At 36.7% G+C, this 16075-nt stretch overlaps 1 long non-coding RNA gene across 4 annotated transcripts in view; it reads right to left on the bottom strand.

The window, feature by feature from the left end:
- LOC119529918 overlaps positions 1–16075 on the bottom strand; it is a 320458-nt gene that overhangs the window by 233958 nt on the left and 70425 nt on the right. The window lies entirely within an intron of this gene.

Below are 16075 nucleotides of genomic sequence, written 5' to 3'. Positions count from 1 at the left end.
CATGCACTTCCATAAAGTTACATCCATCTTTTCTAATAGTGAAATACAAAATTTGCTGTGACATTATATATTTTAGGAGTATTGCATGTCTTTTTAACCAAATTAAAAATTTAATTATGATTGTTACTGTTTGTTATGCACTGGTTATAAAGTTGCACAGGTTTAGAGTGGCCTGCCCCAATTTTAATTTCCCATTAAATTCTGTATTTTCTAAAGATGATTTTTCAGAACAGGAGGTCTTTCAGAAAAGCACATATCACACTATGGCAGAAGAATGCTTGTATTCTGTTTTGGAATTTCTCAATAACATGTTTAATCCTTAAACAAAAAATCATATTGGTTACACTCAAGTTTTAATTCATCATACATATGTTTCAAAAATCCTCCCAAGGCATTTACAAAGCTCCCTTCCTTTTCCCCACAACCTGATTTTGTCCTACATGTAGTTAGGTTATTAATAAATCTACTTTGGTAATGTGACATTAAGAGAGATCATCAAAAATTATTTTTCTCAAAATATTATTTGATATTAATTGGTTAAGTCATTAAAATTTTTTATTCTACCAATAATCTCTGGTTTACAACGTTCTCCCTATCTAATTACAGCACTGTGACTCATCCCTTCTATTTCATTGCACAAGACTTCTTTAAAAAGATAAAGGGTTTTTGTTCACCTGTCATCTTTCTTTTCACTGCCTTCTCTTCGTTTCTCATGTTGGCTTCAGTCATGTGGACTTTGAGATTCTAGTCACCTGCTTGCTATCTTTTTGACACATTTTTACAAGTATTTTTGGCATACCAATGTACGCTAAGCTTGCCCCTTCTCTCATATAGGCTACATGCTTTGGCACTTTCCTTCCTTAACTGAACTCTTCCATCTGTCTAACAAGCAATTAATTCCCTTGACAAAAAGAGAGTATCAATGCTAATCTTTCAGGGTTCTAGTTTTTTAAATCATATCAAGGGAATGCCATAGTCCAATTCAAGAGTACTCCTTTAGCTGCTGTTTTTCCTTTTCTTTTTGTTTTCTTTTGTATTTTCATATCAGTAGATTCTTCTTTCAAATCAGAGGAGTAAAATGTGGTAGTTAAGAGCATGTATGAAGTCTAGCACCAAGCTGTGGACTTCACATCCTCCCTCCACCATTTATTCACTATCAGGGCAAATGATTTAACCACCCTGGGCCTCAGTCTCCTCACAGAATTGTGGTGATATTTAAATAAGCAAACATATATGAAGTGTTTATAACATTCCCTGGCAATAGTAAGACTAAATAGTATATGTTGTTATCTATTATCTATTAGCATTATCAGAACGGGTGGCCACCATACTCTCTTCCTCTTCCCATGACACTGTTTGTTGGGCCATGCCACTGCTCAGTGTTCTGACACCGCATATTTCTGGGTGTTTAGACATGAAGTACATTGGGGTTTTCATATGCCAAAATGTGCAAATCAAAGTTAACATCTTCAAGTACACACACGCATATGCACACTTCAGGCTAGAGGTTTTAAAATCTTGTCAGCCACTCTCCCACCCTGAAACACTGCCTGGGAATCCAAGGCAGTAGACTCCTGATAACCTGGGATCTTACATCCTTGGTTTGCATCTTCCAAATGAAACTTAAGAGCCTATACTATCTAATAATCTGTAATGTTGATGAGGCATGAGAATGAATTATACTCTAAGTGACTGATGTTAGAAAACAAGACATTTTATTAAATCATTACTTCTTTGAGAAAATAAATATTGAATTCCTATCCTGTACCAAGCACAGGGCTAGGTGCTGAGGATTCAAAGGTGAACAAAAATGCCATGTTTTTTATGGTCCTAATCTGGTGGTGAAAACAGAGAGCTAAAGAATAAATGATGCAAGTTTTCATGAGTGCATCTGGGAGGGGCATGTTTAAGGGACTTGATGGACTTGGGGGGCCGGGGAGGGCCTTCAGAGGAAGAGCTTTCTAAATGGAGACCTAAAGGGTGAGTAGCAATTAGTCAGTGAAAGGCTAGGCAGGGAAATTTCCAAGCACAGGGAGTGGCATACAGGAAGACTACTGTACTTACGATAGTCTGTAAGGACTTAATTGTTACCATTGTACTTATCATCCAGTTATGCATGTGTTTGTTTTTCGTCTATCCTTCCACTAGAATAAGGGCGGAAGATTTGTCTGGTTAGTGCACTGATATATATACATCTCTTATAATAGTGCATATGCAAGGGTATACAGTAGGAGCTCTATAAATATTTGTGTCATGGCATGAATAAATTTCAACACAGCTTTGTTATTTCCCACTTACAGCTTCCAACCAGGAACTCCCATTAGTTTAATCTGAGAATTAAACTTGAGAGTCTGCAGTCCTATTATTTATCCTTGCCAAGGATCTCCTGTACAAACAAGAGTACTTGTCATCCTTTGTTTCATATCAAAAGCTACTAAGGACAAAAAGTGGTATTAAGGGCAAAAGGACCTGAATATTATCTTTGTTAAGGAAAACTAACAATATCTACTATCTCTCCATGAGCTTTATAAGACTCGGTTATACAGATATGGCTGTGGGTGTGTTCCCACGTCTGTGCACTAGAATGTAGTGCGGTGTACTGGGTTGAAGAGTGTCCCTCCAAAATGCACGTCCATCTGGAATCTCAGACTGTGACCTAATTGGGAAATAGGGTCTTCATAGAGGTAATTAGTTAAGTTAATATGAAGTTACATTGGATTAGGGAGGTCCTAAATCTGATGACTTTTCTCCTTATAATAAGAGAAGACATGTAGAGACAGAGGGAAGATGGCCATGGGCCATGTGAAGATGGAGGTAGAAATTGGAGTGGTGCAGCTACCATCCAAGGAATACCAAAGATTGCTGGTAACCATCAGAAGCTAGGGGAAAGGGATGGAACAGATACTTCCTCGGAGCCTCCAGAAGGAACCAACTCTGTCGACAAATTGATTTTGGCCTTCTATCCTCCACAACTGTGAGAGAATAAATTTCTGTTGTTTTTAGATGATGCATTTAAAGTATGTGGTAATTTGTTATAACAGCCATAGGAAACTAATACATGCAGTTTCTCAATTGTTTTTCTATCACAATCATTGAAAAAATGAAGAAAAGAACTTTTCCCTACCCCAATTTTTAAATGCTGGTCACAGAAACTGGTAACCAATATAGGGTTAAAACGCAGTAATTTCAGCTCTGGGTACTAGACAAAAATTTTTTCAGGCTTCTTGAGTGACTCCTAAAGTCTTTCTGAAGAACCACAGTAAAATATTGAGCTGAGGCAAAACTAACAAATGTGAAAAGTAGACAAGCTTAGTTCTAGGAATCAGTAATTCTGATGCCATCAAAAGGGAGAATTGTGAATAACAAGTCTATTTCTGGCATCCTTCCACTTCCCCTTTCAGAAACCTTTCCTTTTCCCCTGCTCAAGCCCACAGCCCACCCCCACCATACTGCCCCCACTTATGGCTGATTTTCTCATGCAATACCCCAAATTCTTTGTCTCTTTATCCTCTTATCTTTCAAAAATCATTTAGATTGAAAGCCTCATTTCTGTGAATTTGAGGCATTCATGAAAGGCAGTGTGACGCAGTCAACAGCACAGAGTGGAAAATCCAGTTCAACCAGCTACATGCTGAGCAATCCTGGACAAGTTACATGACATCTCTGAAGCTTTGATTCCTCATCAGCTATGATAAGTGTGCTTTTTTTTTTTCTTAAAAAACAAAAACAAAAACCTCCTTCACTATCACTTTAGAGCAATGTAATCAATGAACTCACACTGGAGAACTGTGTTCTTCCAGAGATATTCACATTTTCAAAAGACATAAAGCCAAAGGAAGAGAACACTTACAGGAGATCTCTGGCATCTGTAAGAGAATACTGAGGACTGAGACTTTTCAAGACAGCCACAACCCTCAATTCATGGGCAGCTCCTTACTCCACCTATTTAACTGAACATCCATATGATGGCAATTAACAAACAGAAATTATTAGATAATCAAGTAGTTCCAATCATTTATGGGACCAGGATTTACTCAGAGCTAAGTGTATATTAAGTGCATAATTAATAGTTAATTAAATGAAACTGACCACTCTCTTACATATTTTAATGTGCAGTTGACCTCTGAGTATATTTGGATACTCTCAATGGTGCTACCACTTTTCATTAAATCTAAAATGCACACTATTCCTCATTTTTACGTATCTGAAATGAAGATACATCTTACAATTGATCGCAATTAACTAGCATCTTCTTTCTTGGTGGTACATAATTGATGGAATCTTAGATTCACTGAAATGTAATATATGGGATTCCACACAAATGAATATTCAAGAAATCCTGATTGGGGGTCAGATAGCGAGTACACAATTTAGTGGGTCAAAGTGGTTTATTTTCTTTTTTGGACATTTACTCTCAGAGCATCAACTTTCAGAATATTAAAAAAGACAGATATAAACAAGATACATGTGTGAAGAGTATGCTTCAAAACTGCTTAATGCACAACTTCTAAATATATGCCAATAGATTAAGAAATTATTCAAAGTTTAGGGAAATTTGAAAGGATTTGTTTCATATTTTGATATTTTTAAATAAGGTGTGTATTTTTTAAAATTAAAGTGAATATATATTCATTTTATTGTGGGACATGCTCACACCCCTTGAAATAATTATATATTCCCTAGGTCATCCCAAGACTTGGGTTTGAAAATTACTACCTTGTACCCATAAATATTTATGCCCAAAGTTTTAGAGCTTCTTTAAGAATTTGCAAACTGCTCATTCTACCCAGGTGATTTAGGGAAAATCATTTCCAAAAAAACAAAGCCATGCATTGATAACATTAGTACAGCAAGTTTATATTCCATTTTACAAATCTTCCATTATTTTGGATTAATGTAAACATAGCTCTGTGATGCTCCACACCATAATTAATGTTTTGGATAGCCTGATGATGATGATCAGCATCAACTTCCATGTACTCACCTTCTCTAAGAGACTGTTTTGTTTTCAAGATGGCATTTCAGTGTCTGTGAAGACTCAGACATCCTTATTGCTTTGATTTGTTTTGGTTTTATATTTTTTATTTACCATTCTGGCTGCAGTCATCCAGAGGCCAGATCAAAATATACAACATAAAAATAATACAAGATATAAAAACTCCAGCCTCTCACAAAGAGTTCACACATTAGAAATAGTCAAAGATAATAACCAATTCCAGATGGCTCAAGTCCATAATACTCTCTGAAGCTGTGGGAAATATTACAATGGGCAGACCTGTTGCATGATAGATTCTCAAACTTAAAGTTTCTGAGGCATCTCAGAATGGTACTACCTGACAAAAATCTGCAGCTGCTTATCACAGAATTCAGTATAACTCCTGTACTGACTTGAACAATTACCAAATGAAGGAGAAGATTTAGATAAAAAGAGGCTATATCAAGGAATCCAAAGAAATTTCAAAAGCAAAATAAAAACCTACAGCTATTAAAATGAACAGAGCATTTTCTCTCCTTTCTCTGAAGCTTTACCATGGACAACAAACACAAAACTGACAAAAATCAATTTTAGAATGTTAATTTTACAAAAGCAGTTAAAAACAATCCAAATGTCCATCTACTGATGAATGAATGAATGAATGAATAAAATGCACTACATCCACAAAATGGAATATGTGCTACAATATGTATGAACCTCAAACAAATTATGCCAAAGAAAAGAAGCCTGTCATAAAAGACCATGTATTGTATGATCCCATTTATATGAAATATCCATAGTAGGCATTCCTATAGATACAGAAAGTAAGTCAGTGATTGCCTTGGACTGGGGATGGGTGGCAGATGGGGAGTGACTGCTAATGGGTTTCTTCTGGGAATGATGAAAATGTTCTAAAATTAGATTGTGATGACAGTTATACTAATTGGTGACTACATTAAGAAACATTAAATTGTATACTTTAATGGGTGACTGGTATGGCATGTGAATTATGACAATAATGCCATATTTTTTTAAAAGACAACAGTTTAAAAGCAAAACTTTTTCCTCCCAATAAATAACAAAAACTTTCTCCATGGGCAGAGACAGAGATCTCTGTTGTAAGCACTGAAAAATGAAAATTTGCCAGGGAAACAGGGGCCATTAGCAGAAATTTTCCACAAAGAACTCAGGATGGAGACAGTTACCTGATTTCTATTATCTGCATTTAAACAAATGATTCTAGTAACCTGAAAACAATTCTTGGGTCCTCAGTAGGGTTGCCATATAAAAATGTGAATTTCAGACAATGAACAGGTTTTTAGTATAAGTATGTCCCAAATATTACCCTAAAATACTGCATTGTTTGCCTGAAATTCAAATTCATCTTGGTGTCCTATATTTTGTTGTTGTTGCTAAATTTGGCAACCCAATGCCTGGGATTATTTACTTATTTTTCGGAGATGTGTAGTGCTTTCTTACAAATAGCTCAGCACAGTTGAAAACAAAACCAGGTTAGGTCTGGTGTGGGAATGGGACAAAAGTGTCCCCTGCCTTGTATCATTTTTTCAGTGCTCATCATGCCTGGCACTGTGCAAGACACAGGAAATACCAAAGTGTGCAGGGTGTACTAAGAGCTTAGAGTCTGGTAAACAAGACAGATGAGCAAAAAAGGAATGACAATGAAGGGTGATAAACGATAGAGGATGAGTAGAAGATAGCAAGTAAAGAGGAAAAATCAGAGAATTCCAGGCAGAGGAAAGGGATTGGTAAAGGCTCAGAGATGAACAAGACGATGACTAGCTAAAGGAAACAAAGACATCTATAAGGAAAAAACAGCAAGGAAAGAATGGTGAAGAGATGATTTTAAAGAGATATTTAGATATTTTAAAGATGATTTTTAAGATAATGAGTCATCTTAAAAGCATTAATTTTGCATCGGGGAGAAACATGATCACGTTACTTTACAGAAATCACTCTGATTCTAAATTGAAGAATAGACTGGAGAGAGACTCAGAAGATTATTGCAGTAATTTGGAAAAGAATTGATGGTGGCTATGGAGAGAAGTGGACATATTCAAAACATAACCAGGAAGCAGAACCATGGAAGCAGTGATGCATTGGCTGTGACAATGAAGGAGCAGGAGGAGTCGAGTCAGAATCCCAGATTTGCTGTTTGGACAGCAGTGTCATTTATTAAAATAGTGAGTACTGAAAAGGGAGGAGAGAGAGGGTTGTAAGGAAAGATAAGGTCATTTTTGGACACACTGAAGTTGAGGCATCTCCAATGTATCTGAACAGTGACTTCCAGTGTAGTTGAATATACTTAATGGAGAACTCAGGAAAGAAATCTGACTCCTTCAGATTGATATGGGAGGCATCATCCCAGAAAGGAAAACTGAAGCTTGGAAACGGATGAACACATCTAGAGAGCTGGGCATTAGTGAGAAGAGAAGATGGGTCAGGACAGAACCCTGGAGAGCACCAACATTTAAAGCCCCTGCAGAGGAGGGGCAGCGATCAGAAATATTCATGGGAAACTAGGTGTTGGTTGATTGTATCACAAAATCAATAGAAGAGAGTTTCAGGAAATGGGGGCTAAATTAAGCCTTTTAGAGACAATAAAAGATTGTGATTTCTGTCTCCCACAGGGAATTCAAATTTAAATATATCTTTATATATATGTATATTAAAATTAAATCATTATATTAAATACATAATTTAAAATTTAATTATATATATTATATATTTATCCATCTGTAAAGTACAAACTCAGCACATGTATTGAAATTAAAATGTCTTCTTTCTAAACTCTTCTAAGCAAAGAATTCAGATAAATTCATTGAATCTAAATGCTTTCAAATCTTTGTTTCCTGGTTTTGCAAGTGCCTCAAGCATTGTTTAATCTGCCTGCTGGATAATCTTGCTTTGCAGGCAAGGAATGATTAGCACTATTGAATGTTATCTAGAAGACAATAAAATAAAAACTTCAATATACCCCCTGGATTTAGAGACAAAGACACTGGAAAACTTGACAAGTTTAAGTAGAGAGTTGGGTCAGGATCAAGATTGTAATGAGTTGTAGACTAATTAGGAAGTGAGGCGCAGCAGGGGGATGAATAGAAACAGTGAGTATATATAACCCTTTCAGGGAATTTGGCTCTGGAGCAAAGGAGAGAGTTAGTGCAAAGGCTGGACTGGGATGTAAATTTAGGAGTTTCTAAGATGGGGCAGTTTTGGGTGTGTTTCAATGCTGATGGGTGGTATAGGAGTCTATAGAATGTGAAAGGAGATTGGATCCAGAGAAACGTGCCACAATGGCCTTAGAGAGAATGGACTCCTGCTTTGTGAGAGAAAGAAGGAAGATAATAAAGGATGCAGTTGTTGACAAACTCGTCAATTTCATGGCAAGAATCTGAAAGTGTTTCCTCTAATGGCTTCACTTTCTTGTGAAATAGGAGGAAAAATAATTGGCTGAGCATAAAGGAAAAAATGGAAGTCAGAGGTTCAAAGTGAACGGTAAAAAAAAATGGGCTGCTGGGAAGAATGGAGAAGTTGACTAGGAAACTATTGTGGCTAAGGAAGAAAGACAGTAGGACAAAAAGCTAATGATAAAGTTCTTCACACTGGGCATGTTTTTAAAGTAATATAAGAACACTTTTATACACACACATACACCAATATAGAAATATCTTCCTAACACAAGTTTTGATGTATTATAAAGATGAAAATGAAAAGAACTCCATTTACAGAAGAATAAACCCTCCTTCAATGCAGAATACTCCAGAATGAGAGTCTTGGAACATAAGTTGCTACTGCCCAACTGCTTATAAATTCAGAGAAGCAAGCTCAATTTATTAGTCATCTACAATTCCATCATCCATGGTTAGATGATAGAAGCATTGATCTGAATAATCCAAAACAGCAAATATTTTTAAATGATTTAAATTGGATTTTGAAAAGCATAATTATTTACATTAAATTTACACTCCTAATTTGCTTCACTTCACAGATATTAAAACTTGTTTTGAGTTCTCTGGGAAAATATTCAGTGATATCAAGGATTAGAAGATAGAGTTTAAAAAGACTCCAAACCAAGATTTATAGTTAACAATAGATAATAAAATGAATCCCCTCTACCTTACTGAAATGAATTTCTAACAGAACATTTTTCCAATTGTAAAATAATTAATAAATCAATGAAGATAAATAAATGATCCCTATAATGTCTCAACAAGAGCCATGCCTGTTCTCAACCTTATCCTATTCTCTTCCAGAGTTGACTCTTGACCAAAATTGTGAGTGCATCTCTTCCAACACGCAGGCTTACCTAAATTACTGCTCAGTAAAAAAGAGCCCCATCATGTGTGCATTCAATGGCAGATTCTGGGGATGGCCCAGTACCTAGGTGGCCAACTCTAATCCAATCGAATTATACTCCCCTCATCTCCTTCATCCTGTCACTAATTTATTCATATGTTCAACAATCTCACTGAGAGTTTACTATGTGCCAGGGGTTGGGTTAACTGCTAAGATCACACAGACTAATGACAACGATGATCTAAGTAAATCACCAATTAAAAACTACGGCTATAATTTATGCTAGTTGTGTACTATAAGGTAAAGCAGAGGACTACCCACCTCAGGCTGGTGTGATTTAAGAATATTTCTCAGAGAAGCTGTCCTTTAAGTTAATTCTGAAAGAATGAGTAAGAGCTAACCAAGTGGAGAAGGAAGGAGATCAAGAAGTATAATTAAAGGCCCGGGATCAGTTTGGACAAAGATGTGAGAAATATCATGCTGCATCCCGGAAAGTCATCTCCTCTACCTGGAGCACAGGCGTCAGATCCTGGAGAGACTTGTATGACGAGCTAAGGTTTTAGGGGTTTATTGCTGGAAAGTTTTAGGAGTTTATTGCTGGAAAGTTTGGAATGACATGACAAAATTTATGTTTTGGAAAAATTGCTCTAGATAGATTGGGGAAGTTTTGGAAAGACTTGAAGCAAGGAGATAAGCTGAGGAGTCCCACCAGTGCAGATGCAGTGGAACTGGAGGAGCTGCAATCAAGAAATATTAAAGGGGCTTTAGTACTGACTTGGTGATTGATTAGAAAGGAGAGGTGATGGGAGCAAAGGAAGCACCTAAGCTAATTCTCAAGGTTCTGGTTTGGACATGGAATGAATGTTGCCATTACCACTCACTGAAGTTGGAGGTTGTAGGAGGAGTAAAAAGCTTGGGCAGAGGGAATGAGTTCAATTTGGGCATGCTAAATTTTGAATGCCCATGGGGATATCTTGGTAGAGATAACTGAGGAGTAAATTAATTAGGTCATTAATTAAGAGAGAGGTCAAAGCTGGAGCTATAGATTGGGAATCATCATAACATAGGTGGGTGTGGAAAGTATGGTCCCAAGGAAGCGGAACAAAAAGAAATAAGCAAAGAAAAAAGGAAGGAAGAAAGAAATAAAACCCGGAGGGCTGAACTCATTCTACCAATTAAAAGATAATTCCCTACTGAATGGGATTAAAGGGGCAAAGACTGAAGTAGAGGTCATCCTTTGTGTATCTCAATCAACTGAGCCACGTTATTCCACTCAAATAATTTTAAAATGTTTTGTTGGCGAGTCTTTAATTATTTTTTCTCATTTTATTGTCTTTCTTAATCCCTAATTTTAAGTAAATCTTTCTCTTTCATAAAATAACTCTTATATTAAGGAAAGTAGGTCAGCAGTGATTTCTTTTAATTTGAAGAACTTGAATCAATCTACAGATCATTCAGCATTTATTTACATGATAGCATATCGATTGACATTCATTGACAGAGAAGAAATACCCTACGGTAGATTGCAAATAAATGGCTACAAATTTTACCTATTTCTGTAAGCATATCCCTATGCAATGTGACTTTTCTGTTCATCCCAACAAGAGGAGAATTTTCTCCCCTTCCCCTTGAATCCAGCATTGGCATTTTTCCTTGGTTTGGTCAAAGGGATATTAGCAAAGGTGATGGAAGCAGAGACTAGAAAAGCAGCTGCATATTGGGGCTTGCCCTCTCTTGCTTCTGGGAACCTCCCCTCACCATGTGAAAAAGTTCAGGTGGCTATTGGAGAATGAGGGACCATGTAAGGCAGGAATGAGCCTTCCCAAACAGAAGAGCCATCAACCAAGCAACCTTCCAACTGCAAAATGACTGTTATTTTAAGTCACAAAGTTTGGGAATAGTTTGTTATGCAACAATGCTTTGACATAACCACGTTCTAGAAATGAATAAGAAATCATTTAATTTGTCTTAGTTTCCAACTTGTAATCTGGTATATGAAAAGAACCTCACAGCAGACAAACTATGCCTCTTCTGGACAGCAAAGAACAGTGATGATACAGTCAAGTATATTTTAGAGTGTACTGTGGTATCTTAAATCATGAAAGTTTATCTTAAATTTTAATCTCAGTTAACAGCTTGGATTAAGTCTGAAGCTATACACTTTTTTTTATGGATAGTGTATAATTTATTAATGGTTCCTTCACAGTTGGATATTTAGGTTGTTTCCAATTTCTCACTATTATCAATAACTGCAATGAACATCCTAGTCCATAAATCTTTATATGCACTGCAGATTATTTTCTTGGGTTAGTTTCCCAGCAATGTAATTACTAGGATATTTTAAAGATTTTGTTGAGGTGGTATTCTTTATAAAATAACAAACGCATTCTTTACAAATAAACGGAAAGGCTTCCTGGGGGTCAGAAGTTGTACACGTTTGTTCCTGTGTATAAGTGTGGATGCCGGGGAAGAGAGACAGAATTGGAGACTTTCTGACTCTTTTGTCAGTGCATTAACCACTGTACATTAACTCTTGTGAGCTACCTCCCAATTTTCAGGGCTGCGTGCTCATTAAATACTGATGACAGAATGTCGGCAAATGGAAGCCAATTTCAAGTATAGAGTTTGTATGCCTTTTGCAAGGAGATCTGTCCCTAGAATCAATTAGGCTTGGCCCCTGAGCATTTTTCACTTGGTAGGGTACTTCCACAGCCATTCTCTCAACCAGGAGCTATACATTTTTAAACTTTATAACTGTAATGAAGCCACATGTCAGGTGTTGTTTTTTTTTTTTTTTCCAAATAGCACACTAAAACTTATTACTGACCTTTTGTTTCCTTTTTGTTTCAAATTCAATAAATGTTCTAAAACCTATTTTTAGAAGGATGCCATGGAAGTTTCTCAAAAAACAAACCTAGGATGAAAAGTTTACATAATAGATATTAATTCTGCCCCCAAAATTCAATAGGATTTTTTGTTAGAATACCAATATGACAAGATAAAACTAGTTTTCTTGAGATTATTATGGACAAAAGTTATGAATTATTCATCTTTGTATCACCCATAATCCCTCCAGTTTAGGAGGCACTACATATGTGTTTGGTGAATGAGCAAGTGAATGAATTATTGAGTGAGTGAATGATTAATGGGCCCATTGCATCGTTTCAGGCTTTACTATGTGTGGTTGTTGTACTTCAGAAGATGTGATTTGATCCATGATACAACTGATTCCACATAATTAACAAGTCATTTCATAACAAGGTTCTGCCAGTATTGTACTCATAAATGAAACCACGTTAATGACTCAGAAAGAATGATCTCAACTAACAGATCCCTCTATGCAAGGTAGATCTGTTGATTTCTACCTAATATCCACAATGGATTGTATTCTTGTTTTAAAAGACCAAAACAAGCCTAATTTACAAGTTGTATGTGTAGTTACAGACATAGATGTATAAAGTATATATTTATCTTTATATTTAGAGACAAAACTAATAGTGGTGCTTGGTATCTGGGTGAACAGGTTTGGCTGAAAAAAACCTTTGCCTGACCAACTGCTTTTTCCACACAGTACAATTCTTGTATGATTGGCAGCTGTAGCCTTATTTGTAGAGCACAGAACTATTTATGACCCTACCATTTAAAATTATGTACTGCTCATTATTGTTATTCATAAGTAGCAATGCTTTTTTTCTAATTGAGGCAAGTAAGGATATTCTTCCCATTATCACTTGGAATTCCAGAATTACACAGAATCGTATGGAGTTTTACATTATGGGATCATCGTAGTTTTTTTCTGCTCACTCTGCTTTGTTTGCCATCCTTCAGCTTAGCAAACAGTATCTATGTAAGTCTCCTATTGTCATACATTCTTTACACTTGCCCAGTCTCAAAGTCTCATACTTCAGTAAGAATACACATATGCTAGCTAAGTTTAGGTCCCCACTGTCTGACTCAGACATTTAAAGTTAAATATTACTGATAAGGGGAACTGATGAAACTGATGAAGTTTTATAAATACCATAGATTTCAGCCTTTTTCCTCTATCCAATCTAATACAACATTTAGGGAGAAATCCTAATTTTCTGCAGCACGCTATATAATTCAACTTGGATGGTCAGTTTATTTAAACACCATAATTACATGGAACCTTGAATAGGGAGTGAGATCTGGTTTGTTTGTACAGGTTAGTGTGAATCCCTGATATATCCCAGAGTAATGTGGGCAGAGGACAAAAAACTATTTGAAAAGTCCCCTTGAGGGACAGGGGGAAAATGTGGAAATATTAAATTTACTTACCTGGAGAATTCCTTATATTTTCGCAAACACTGAGGGCTACCAATTTAGTAGGCCAAGCCCTTGATCTTGGGGCTTGCCCTTATGAAGCCTGTTACTGCAAAGGAGAGGCTAAGCCTATTTAAAATTGTGCTAAGAGTCACCCCCTGAGAACCTCTTTTGTTGCTCAGACATGACCTCTCTCTCTAAGCTAATTTGGCAGATGGATTTACTGCCCTCCCCACTACATGGGACATGACTCCCAAGGGTGTAAATCTCCCTGGCAACATGGGACATGACTCCCAGGGATGAGCCTGGATCCGGCATCATGGGATTGAGAAAATCTTCTTGATCAAAAGGGGGAAGAGAAATGAAACAAAGTAAAGTTTCAGTGGCTGAGAGTTTTCAAATGGAGTCAAGAGATCATTCTGAAAGTTATTCTTATGCATTATATAGATATCCCTTTTTAGTTTTTAGTGTATTAGAATAGCTAGAAGGAAATACCTGAAACTGTTGAAAAGCAACCCAGTAGCCTTGATTCTTGAAGATGACTTATACAATATACAATATAGCACATGATGTGACCATGTGATAGTGAAAACCTTGTGGCTCACACTCCCTTTATCCAGTTTATGGACAGATGAGTAGAAAAATAGGGACAAAAATGTAAATGAATAATAGGGGGGATGGGGAAGATGGTTTTTTGGGGGTGATTTTTTTTACTTTTTTTTTTTGAAGTAATGAAAATGTTCAAAAGTTGATTGTGGTGATGAATGCACAACTACATGATGATACTGCGAACAATTGATTGTACACTTTGGATGACTGATGGTATGTGACTATATCTCAATCAAATTTCAAGGGAAAAAATGAAACTCTAAAACCTATTCATAAATAAACTTCGGGATAACTAAGAGGTAGGATTGTGTAAATTGCTTCATGTAATGTCCTGGAGATCAGCATGCACAAGAATACATTCATTAAAAAATACTTGACTGTGATCCCTGTCCCCCAAGGCTCAAACCATGGAACAATCAAATGCATGTGTTTATTCTTTGCCTTCTATGTTCATAGAAATAGATTAGCTCTTGTGAAGAGAAAAAGATTACCCCTCCCTACAATTTTCATGAAGTAATAAGCTCAAATAATGAAGTACATGACCAAGAACAAAATGGTATGTCATACTATTCTAGCAAAATCACAAATACCATTTAAAAAAAAAAGCAAAATCAATGACTAATTGAATAGTAACACTAATTAGCACTAAAGGATTTCAGAGATAAGAGTGTACTGAGTAGTGCAGGAGCTTCACTCAAAAGTAAGAACTCTCAGAAGAGGGATCAAATTTATACAGTTACACTAAGAATTTGGAGCCCTGTAGTTAGGTGGAATAATGAGGCAATAAGGCAAGAATTAGCATGGAAGTGGCTGCCTGGGGAGGGTGGGGTGGACATTTTCATGCTTTCTTGGCTTTCCAGGAGCTTTTGAATATCCTTCCTGTGTTGGAGAATTTGTTCCTATCCAAAGTAAAAGCTAGTAAGTTTCTTTCCCTGTGTCCCCAGAAGCTAGGGCATGGCATTTGACCAATGCACCCCAGGCAAAGCATGAGGTTGGAAAGATGTGAAGTGAATGAGAGGGTGCACTGTTGAACTGATGCTGGCAAGGGCAGCAAAGACAGTCAGCTTTCAGACGTTGCACTGACAGTGGCTCTAGCACAAGTGTGCCCCGCCAACTTTACAGCCTATACCCAGCAGCAAATTGTCCAGTGTAGCCACTGTAATTTGGAGATTGTTCCCGACTGCAAGCTCACCAACCCTGACATTCTCTTGCCATCTCAGATATTCTGTGAGGTACCCACTGTCCTTCAATAAATTTCTTATTCTGTTTAAAATAGTGAGAGTGGATTCTTTTGCTTGTAACTACAACCCTTAATGGAAACCAGGCTGACTAGAGCAGAATGCGCATCTTGAATCAATATTTGTCCAGGAAGAAAGAAAAGAAAAGTTTATTATTAAAAATACTGAGCTCAGAAAAAGCTCTGGAAAACTAGGGAGAAAATCAGTAACAAAAGGACATGAAGCATGATAAATTTAATATAATGGTATAATATGAGACACAGCATTAATACTGGATCTATAATATATGCTACCCTGTCCCCAGCTGCACTCTTCCCCTTGCTCTATATCCCTCTGTGCCCTGCAAGGCTTAACTGTGTCCTATGCAACACAGGACAAACCCGTTTTCTAGATTTAGGCTGGGTTCTGCCAAAGAGGAACATCACTGAAAAGGGAAGTGTGAGATCAAAGAAGTCTATTCCCTTGGATTCCTCTCTGGAAGGTCAAGTGGACTATTCTATTCTTCACCTATTTATACGTCCCTGCACCAGTATCTCACTAATTTAATTACTGCAGTTTTATGATAAATCTTGATATATGATCATGCAAGTCCTCCAACTTTGTTCTTTCAAAATTTCTTGGCTATTCTTGGCCCTTTGCTTTCCCACATTAA

This window comes from Choloepus didactylus, chromosome 3 (assembly GCF_015220235.1).
Source record: "Choloepus didactylus isolate mChoDid1 chromosome 3, mChoDid1.pri, whole genome shotgun sequence".
Lineage (NCBI taxonomy): Eukaryota > Metazoa > Chordata > Mammalia > Pilosa > Megalonychidae > Choloepus > Choloepus didactylus.
The sequence above is the reverse complement of the archived record's forward strand: the minus strand, read 5'-3'. Positions and strand labels throughout refer to the sequence as shown.